The following is a 9,168-nucleotide window of genomic DNA, read 5'->3' on the forward strand; positions in this document are numbered from 1 at the left end:
AGAGTTGCGCACAACTGTTGGAAAGAAGTAAACTCAGAAAATAGAAGTTTGTCTCGAATATCTTTTTGTAAATTAGAAATAAAGATTCTTTGAATATCATTGTCAGGCACTGGAAAAGAAATTTGAGCATACAAATGCTTATATCTACCAATGAAATCAGTCACTTTTTCTTTAACACCTTGCTTACAATGCATTAAATCAATCAAAGTAACTTTAGGACTTATATTGTTTTGAAATTGTTGAATGAAAGCATTTGCAAGTTGTTCGAAAGAAGTAATAGAATAAGAAGGCAACGAGCAATACCATTGTAGGGCTTTGTCTCTTAATGTTCTAGTAAACAGTTTTGCAAGCAACCTTTGGTCATAAGCAAAATCAGTACATATTGTTTGAAAAGTCTTAACATGTGTTAGAGGATCACCCTTACCATTATAAAGCTCCAAATGCGGAATTTCAACATGTTTAGGGGGAATAGCTCGAACAATATCAAGAGAAAGTGGGCTCGCAACGTCAAATGTGGGCACACTAAACTTAGATTGATTCATAGAGGCAATTTGTTGCTGTAAAGAAGAGACAGTTTGTGCAAGATTGTTAATGGTCGCTTCAGTCGAAGAGTTCATATTAGACGTGTTAGATTGTGATGGAGGTGTTATGTTATTGAAAGAAGGTAGAGAGTAAGGTGGTGGGACACTATGATAGTTAGTCATAGGAGATGATTGGAAAGGAGGAACACTACAAGGAGGAATGAAATGGTTAAATGAATTGCCCCCTTGTGTCATGTTCATTTGTGGAGATATAATAGGAACACTTACTGAAGGAATGAATGAAGAAGTTGGATTGAATGAAGGAAGAGGGTTGATTGAAGAAGAAGGATTGCCCCCATGATTAGTGATCATAGGAGGAATGTCTTGTATTGAAGTAGTCATTATGTTTGATGTAAAAGTAGGTATACTAGCAATAGGAGTCGTCAAAGGAATAGAATGATTAACTTGAATAGGAGGTTGTGTATAACCTAAGGTTTCGGCACAACTCTTCATAGGCATCACATTTGAATCCACAATGTGTGCAATACCACGCAAAATATCAATTCCATTCTTATCACTTTGAAGCATATGTTTTAGACCCTCAATTAAAGGAAGAGCTTGACTATCAGGGTATTCTTGAGACATCCATTGTCGAAAATCGTCAAATTGGTTATCCAATTTTGAAAGTTGTTCTATAGAAACCTCGTGGAGAGCTTCTTCATCATTAAGAGGATTAGAGGAATTACCCATGTCCTCGTTAAAAAGGCCATTCAAATTAGGTTCCATCTCCTCAGTAATTAAACCTTGGAAGGACTTAATTCTAAGGCTTCGTCTAACGGGAACAGTGTAAGTAGGGCTTATTGTTGTAAAAATCATGCACTAAAGAAAGAGAGAAGATTTTGAATTTTAGAGGTAGCAAATTTTAGTAAAACCAGCCAATCTTCTAGATTTAAGCTGTTAAATACAATCAGGACAATCTCCCAAAATTTCGGAAAAAAATGTCCGGGACCGTGGCGCTTGGAGTGCACACGGTCCTCGCAACTTTTTTCGAAATTTGCAGGGATGAAAGTTATGATGATTTTACAGCTAACCTGAAAAAATTGAGTGATTTTACGATCTGTAGATAGGCCAAATTAAAGTTGCAATCCCAAAATTGAACCCTACCAAGATTGTCGAAAAATGCAAAATTTGAATTTTGAAAAAGAGAGGGAAACTGAAATTTTGAATTTTATGATTTTAGAGGGAATACCAAAAGCAATGCAAGTTTTGGATTTTAAAAATTGACTTAATTTCACGCAAAATTTGATTTTGAAAGCGGAAATCAAAGTTGTTGTAACTAAGCACTTAATTTCAAAAGTCACAAATTGCAAAAATTTGGATAAATCACTGAAATTTCGAATGAATGATAACACACTTTTCAGATTTAGGATAGTAAGAAACACAATTTTGATACAGATTTCGATTTCAACAATTTTTGAATGATTAGAAGCCTCAATCCAAGCAATCGCTAGACCAACTTTGACTGTAATTTTGAAGGTGTTAAAATTGATAAAATCAGCCAAAATTCTGGATTTTAGCGGAAAAATACAGTAAGATCTCGCTCCCGAAATTTCGAAAAAAATGTCGGGGACGATGGCGCTCGGAGTGCACACGGTCCTCGCAACTTTTTTCCAAATTTTCAGGGATGAAAGATATTGTGATTTTATTGCGGAATCCAAAGTTACAGCCGATTTGGAGATGTTTTGATCAGTGAAATTGTCGGACAAAGGTTGAATCAAGAGGGTTTCAAAAATTAGGGTTTTGACACTTAACCACTTAATTTTCAAAATTAACGCACAAATATGAATTGATAATTTGTAATACAAGGGCAGATCTGAAACAAGCATTAACAATTAAACATTTCACAAGTTTAATTACTTAAAAAGAAAATTTAGGGTTTTTATGCAATTAGCCTCTAAAATTTTGCAAAAGATCAAACATGGAAATGTAATCAAGGAATCCAATTTTCAGATCTAACTATGAATAATCAGAAAGGATGTTCACATCGGGTTCACCAAAATGTAAAGCGGAAAATCGCCCCTAGTTGCTCTCCCCTCTTCCAACTCCAAGGAGAGAGAAGGGAGAGTCACTCTAGGGTTGATGGTTTTCACTTAGGAGGGACTTTACATTCAAAAGAGGGGTTGAAACCCACAAGATCCAATCCCACACAATGCAAGATTGGATGCTAAATGTGTTTCAAGGGTTAAGACAGCAAGGCTACCCTCTTTTGTAAAGAATGTTGATAGAAGAATTAAGCTAGGAATGCATAGAAAGTGAGAAAGATTCGCTTATAAATTGAGATAGGGATATAGGATGACGCTGCGGACCTGGAATTAGCAGTAAAATGTCGATACGGCGCTGTCCTGCAAATTTGAGCAAAAGTTGTCGGGACAATGGTGCCCGGCGCCACGGTCCTCCGAAAAATCCGCGAAACGAAGGGGGATCTGTTCGTCTCTGCACAAGGATTCCAGATCTTCAATTTCAGTCGCGTACCTGCAACCTTGTTGTAAGGATGTTTGTATCCTTATGTGCGAAGGTATAGATGTTGTTGTTTGTTGTATGTTGTATGTTGTATGTAGCATGTAGTATGTGATCTCCTCTTCAATGGTTGAATCCTTGTCTTGAATGCAACACTTAGCCTTGAATGGAGACTTAGAATGATCAATTACTTGAAGGAATGCTTGAATGCTTGAATGCTTGAGTATAGTTTCCACGCTTTTTCCATCATACCAAAATGAGAGAGGAAAAGTAGTTTATATACTTGTCAATTAGGGTTAATAGACTGATTTTCTCGACCTTAGGCCGACCAGGAAATGTTATTTTCCAATTTGCAAACAAAAAGACCCGAAGTCCCATAGGAGACCGGGCCCAAAATAGGACCTAGGGACTAGGGCACTGGGCGCCATGGTCCTGGGGGACCAGGGCGCTGGGCGCCCTGGTCCTGAAGGACCAGGGCACTGGGCACTTTGGTCCCACCTCCCGGGACAGCAGGGTGCAAAGGAGGTTCAGGCCAGGGTGCAAGAAAATGCAGTTTTTGGTGTCATAATCAGGTTTCGAGGTCTCCATTCAGGTTCAGTGTTGCGTCGCCATCGTGAAGACCCAAATGCGGTCGAAATTGCAAGTGTCGCAATTTTAGGACGCTACAGTATCATATATGTCATGTTGGTCTTTGATGCAGGTTTGCAGGTACTAGACATCGACTCCACCTAGCTCCACAGGTCCAAGTGTGTCTTCGTCTGAATGGCAAGTTGTCAGAGATGACATAGTTTCTCTCACACACTCTAGCTCTAAGTAAGAAGTATACCTTGTTGGTTTATCTTGATGTCTTTTTCTTGGTTGATTCCCCTTTAGGATCAACTAAGAGATGTGGTGTATTGCTTAAGTCTCTTCTACCTTGTTTCATAGGTCATGAGGTCAAATCTCTCTCGCTTCCTATTTTGCTAAGTCGTGGCTTGGTTATTGGCTTTATTGCAAGATTGGATAATTCATTTTATTAAGAATTCAATTGAGTAATTGAGTAATTAATCTATTTAATCTAATTTATTGATATGTAATTGAGCTTCATTTATTGTTTAATTATTTAATTTGTTTGATTTATTGTTGAGATGCCTTTTATTTATTGATTTTAATTTAATTATTTATTTGAGTTCTATCTATTTTATTTTATTTATTTATTGGTGTTATTATGAATAATGATAATTAATTATAAATTATTGTGTGGGAATTATTTAATTAAAATATGGAATATTATTGTAAATAATATTATTTCTACCTACCGTTTAATTATGAGTAATAATTGTATTTCCTAATTGATTGTCATCCTATACTAAAGTAATTGAGTTTTGATGTATTTTACCTACGTTTATTTTTTATTAGTCAACTTGATTTACTAGGTAAGAAATATATATTTATATTATGTATTTTTTGAACTTTGCAATAGTAGGTATGATATATGGTTCATGGAATTTTCTTATTGGTGGGAAAAACTATAGTCTATAATTTAATTTTTTCTTTTTATTTTAGCTTGTTGGTCTGTGCACATGTTAATCATTTGACAGATCATTTCAAAAGGTTTTCAAATTTGGATTTAAGATTGGATATCGATTTGGATTTGTGAAGGCCTGGTAATTTCAGATTTCATCTTCAATTTTTGGTTTTGCGAATTGCAGGTTGGTGGCTTCTTTGTTCTATATTTTATTTCCAAAAAAGATTGTCTTCTCCATGTCTGCAAATTGAGTTTCGATTGCTCTTGGGGATTGGATTGATTGAGGAAATTATTTTCCTCGATGGATTTCAATTTGTTTATGCAAGTTTTCAGAATGGCGGATATGCAGATTTGATTCTATGTCTTCATTATGCTTTCTGTGATTTCACTGTGATTTGTATCTCTGAGAAAAATCCTTTAGGAAGCATCTACATTCATGTTTGGATTTCCCTTAGGTTTTTATGTGGTGTTTGTAAGTTGTTTTGATGATTTGATCATATCCCCTTGTGATTAGGTGCCTTAAGGTTGAATCTGAGCATTGTAGGAGATAGTTTTCTCACCGCCTTTCTTTCATGTGATTGCATCATGTCATTTTTGTTTGTCTACACTATATTTTGCATCCCTCAAGCCCATTGATTGAGTCAAGAGTGTCGTTTTGGGCCCCTTAGCAGATCTGGGTATTTGTTTGACCCAGGAGAATGTTTTTCTTGTAAATTGGATCATTCTCCTAAGGGCGCTATTATGGGTACTAGGGGAACCATTCTAGAAACCAGGGGCACCACTCTGCACCCCAGGAGCACCAATAGTTAGTCTGAGAACTCCTTTCTGCATTTGAGTTGTTTTGAGTCAGTTTCAGGTCCTATCTGGCACCCAGAACCAAGAACACCATCCAATGCACCCAGAACGCCATTATTTGGCCCAAAAAAATTGTAGGACATTCCAAGAGCACCATTCTAGAAACCAAGAGCGTCGGAGTGCATACCTAGATAGCTAAGTCCAAAACTGAGTGCTAGGTCATAGATTGAGAAAGTTGGCCAATGACCTCAGAACGTTATAGGATGACCCCAAAATGCTACTGAATAATCCAAAAATGCCATGGTAAGTACCAAAAATGTTAGGGTACCTACCAAGGTGCTATCCTAGGAACAAAGGGCGTTGAATTGTCTCGGGGGTCTCCGAAAGTCAGTTTTAAGCCTGTTTTTTTGCATTGTTGGTTTGTGGGTTTACTTCAAAGGCTTGTGCAGTCTATGTTGACATTCATGGATTTTTTTATGATGTATTTTGATTCCTTATGATGTTTCACTTCCTTCTGTAAGAGGGTTCATGCTTTATCATTGAGGTGTTTTGTGTGCGATATGTGGCTCCAATGAGAGGGAGAATGCCTCACTATTGAGGGATTATTAGTGTCATCATGCTTGAAATCATCAGAAATATGAGGCTAATTAGACTAAAAGGATGAATCACAATAATCCTTAACTAATTAAACTGATTCTAAACACAATTCAATGAAAAAATGAAAGAAATAAGAAGATTAAGCTAATTAAAACTCCCTATTCTCCACTTATGCTTCCATTGTTCTTCTCCAATTTGCGTGGTTGATGTAGGTGGCTCTCAAGTATTGCACTTGATTTACTGCATAAGATAGACAACAATATTGAAGACTGTGATTCTAGAAAAGATAGATTGAAATGAGAAAAGAGGTTGAATTTATAGATTTTCAACACAAAGGGGGTGAGAAACAGAAATCAAGTGCTGATTGGGAGACAACTAAAATTGATTGATCAGTTAACAGAGTTGATTGATTAGTCAACTCATTTGATTGAGTAGTCAACTAGATTGATTGGAGAGTGAACTGAATAGATGGATTAGTAAACTCATTTGATTGATTAGTGAACTGAATAGACTAGGGAGATGATTGTATTGATGGATTAGTCATAAAAAGTTGATTTTGAGTTAAAAAGGATGATTGATGAGTTAACTGAATTAACTAATCAGATAACTGATTTGATCAATCAATTCTGATTTAGCATGTGTTGTAGGAATTTGAAAATGAATTTGATTTTCATTTTGGATTTGAATTTGGTCATTTGAATGCTGAAATTAATTGAAATTCGGATTTGGCAAAATGTGAATTTGGTGATTTGGAATTAGATGAAATGAAGTGAAATTCAAATTTGGGGAAATATGAGATGAAATTAGATGAAATTAATTGGAATTATAATTTGGGGATTTGGAGGAATTTAATTAATTAATTTAAATAAAATTATTTAAACTTATGAAATAGAATTAATTAAATAATAAAGATTATTTAACTAAGGAAAAGGTTGTGATTAATTAAATAATTGATATTTAATTAATAATTGAGATATGGTTAATTGATTAAAATGATTTGAGAATAGAAATAGAATAATTAGAAGTGTTGAAGGGCGATGATTTAGAAGAAATAGTTAATTTAATCAAATAATTAAAGAATTACTTATTTAAATAGACAAATAATTAGTGTAGAATTAATGCGACATTTTTAGGTGTCTACATTTGCCCCTCTTTGAGACAATGTGGAAATGACGTTGTTTCAAAGAAAAATGGAAAGAAAAATTGCCCCAGTATGCCCCGATGACGCTAGAGTATAATGCCCCCTTGAGAGATTGTTTGTGCCTTGAAGACATGAATGATCTCTTGAAAGAAGAAGAATGTTAGATGAACAATAAATAATGATTAATATATGACATGAATGAGCTTGATTGGAGAAAAGAAATGGTTAGAATGATTTGTAGATAAGAATGATAGGATTGATCTAATAAAGATAAAGTTTGATTTCAGGAAGGACACATCCTGTATAAGACAACAAAAAAATGATCAAAACGTCTGGTTTCAGAAAGGATACATCTTGTATAAGACAAACATAGATGATCACGTCTGGTTTCAGGAAGCATACATCCTGTATAAGACAAATAATAGATTAAAAAACATCTGGTTTCAGAAGGATACATCCTATATAAGATGAAGATAGATAAAAATTGGATGAATGATAAAATATGATGAAAGTGAGGAATAATTGATTGATAGATAGAATAGTTGATATAAGAAAATGATGAAATGGTGGATAGATATGGTTGATTTGGACTTTGGTTGAAAGGGATTTGATTTTGGTTGAAAGAGGTTTGATTTTGGTTGAATGAGTTTTGACTTGGACTTTGTTTGAATGCGATTTGATTTTGGTTGAAAGAGGTTTGATTTTGGTTGAAAGGAGTTCAATTTTGGTTGAAAGAGGCTTGATTTTGGTTGAAAAAGGTTTGATTTCAGTTGAAAGAGGCTTGATTTTGGTTGAAAGAGGTACTTTGAGTGTTGGGTTGATATGATTGGTATGATTGATATGTTGGGTTGAAAGAAGGTTGACATGACTCTAATGTTGCTTGAACTAAGTAGGAATGATTTTGTTGAAGAATGAAGGTTGGCATGTTTGAATGGTCTCATAAGAAGAAGAAGGTTGGCCTAAGAATGATTCCCTCATGGTTATCACCTCCCTCATCATATTTTCTAACCAGCCCCTATGGTTGCTAGGACTAGTCACGTCTCTCATTTTTTGTTGTAAAGTATTGACTTGTTGAGCTAATGTTTCTATGGATGGCGATGGAATAGGAATGGAAGAGATGAATTCTTCACCTTCCCTACGAAATGCATAACACCAATCCATGATGTTTTCTTGATTGGTTTGAACCTAAGATCACAACATGTAAGATGTCTTCTTCTTTTATAGAATGTTGCAAAAGTTTGATTTGATGTTGATGTTGACAAGCTTGTTTGCTGTAGGGTTTTGATCTTGTTGATATTGAAACTTGACTTTGTCGAGGGATTTGATCTTGTTGATATTGAAACTTGACTTTGTCGAGGGATTTGATCTTGTTGATGTTTTTGACAAAAATTTGGTTGAGATTCTACTTTGTTTTTTGGTATTTTCTAAAATATTTGAACTTGGTGAAATGTAGCAAAGGACACAATAGACACATAAAAAATAATAAAACCATGAAAAGAATACTTGTTTAAGGAACTTTTTTCAAATTCCCATGAATGTTGGAGTCTTTTTCAAGACCCCATTTTGTTTTCGTTGTATTTGGGCAATTCGATATCACATCAAGAAGACTCTCATAAGGTCAAAAGGTCACAAGTATTATCACAACCCACATCTTGATACTCCATTAGCTCAAATATCCCTGTCACACCCTAAGGTGCACCCATTTTTTTGCCTTTTTCCCAAAATTAGACCAAAGAAGATTGCCCCTTAATTGGCTTGTTATCCTGGGAGATATAAGGTGAGTGTCTTGGGGGTGGATTCTTCCCCACCCTTGCACTGTGATAAAACAAGTGTCTGGTTACTGACTCATCTTGGCTTCTAATTTCTATGATGTTTAGACAGGGTTCCGTTCGAGTGGTCACAATCAACAACGTTTTACACTCAGTTGAGGGAGGTCTCCCAGTTTGTAGAGGTTACACTCTACATATTTTAACGTACTGTATAGGCACTGAGGGAGGCATAATGTCATTGTGACAACATGTAACACTCGTCGCACATGATTTTCATCACATACACATTTGATTATAGTGGCTTGGATTACTTGGCTTTAG

This window comes from Cryptomeria japonica, chromosome 8 (genome assembly GCF_030272615.1).
Source record: "Cryptomeria japonica chromosome 8, Sugi_1.0, whole genome shotgun sequence".
Classification (NCBI taxonomy): Eukaryota; Viridiplantae; Streptophyta; class Pinopsida; order Cupressales; family Cupressaceae; genus Cryptomeria; species Cryptomeria japonica.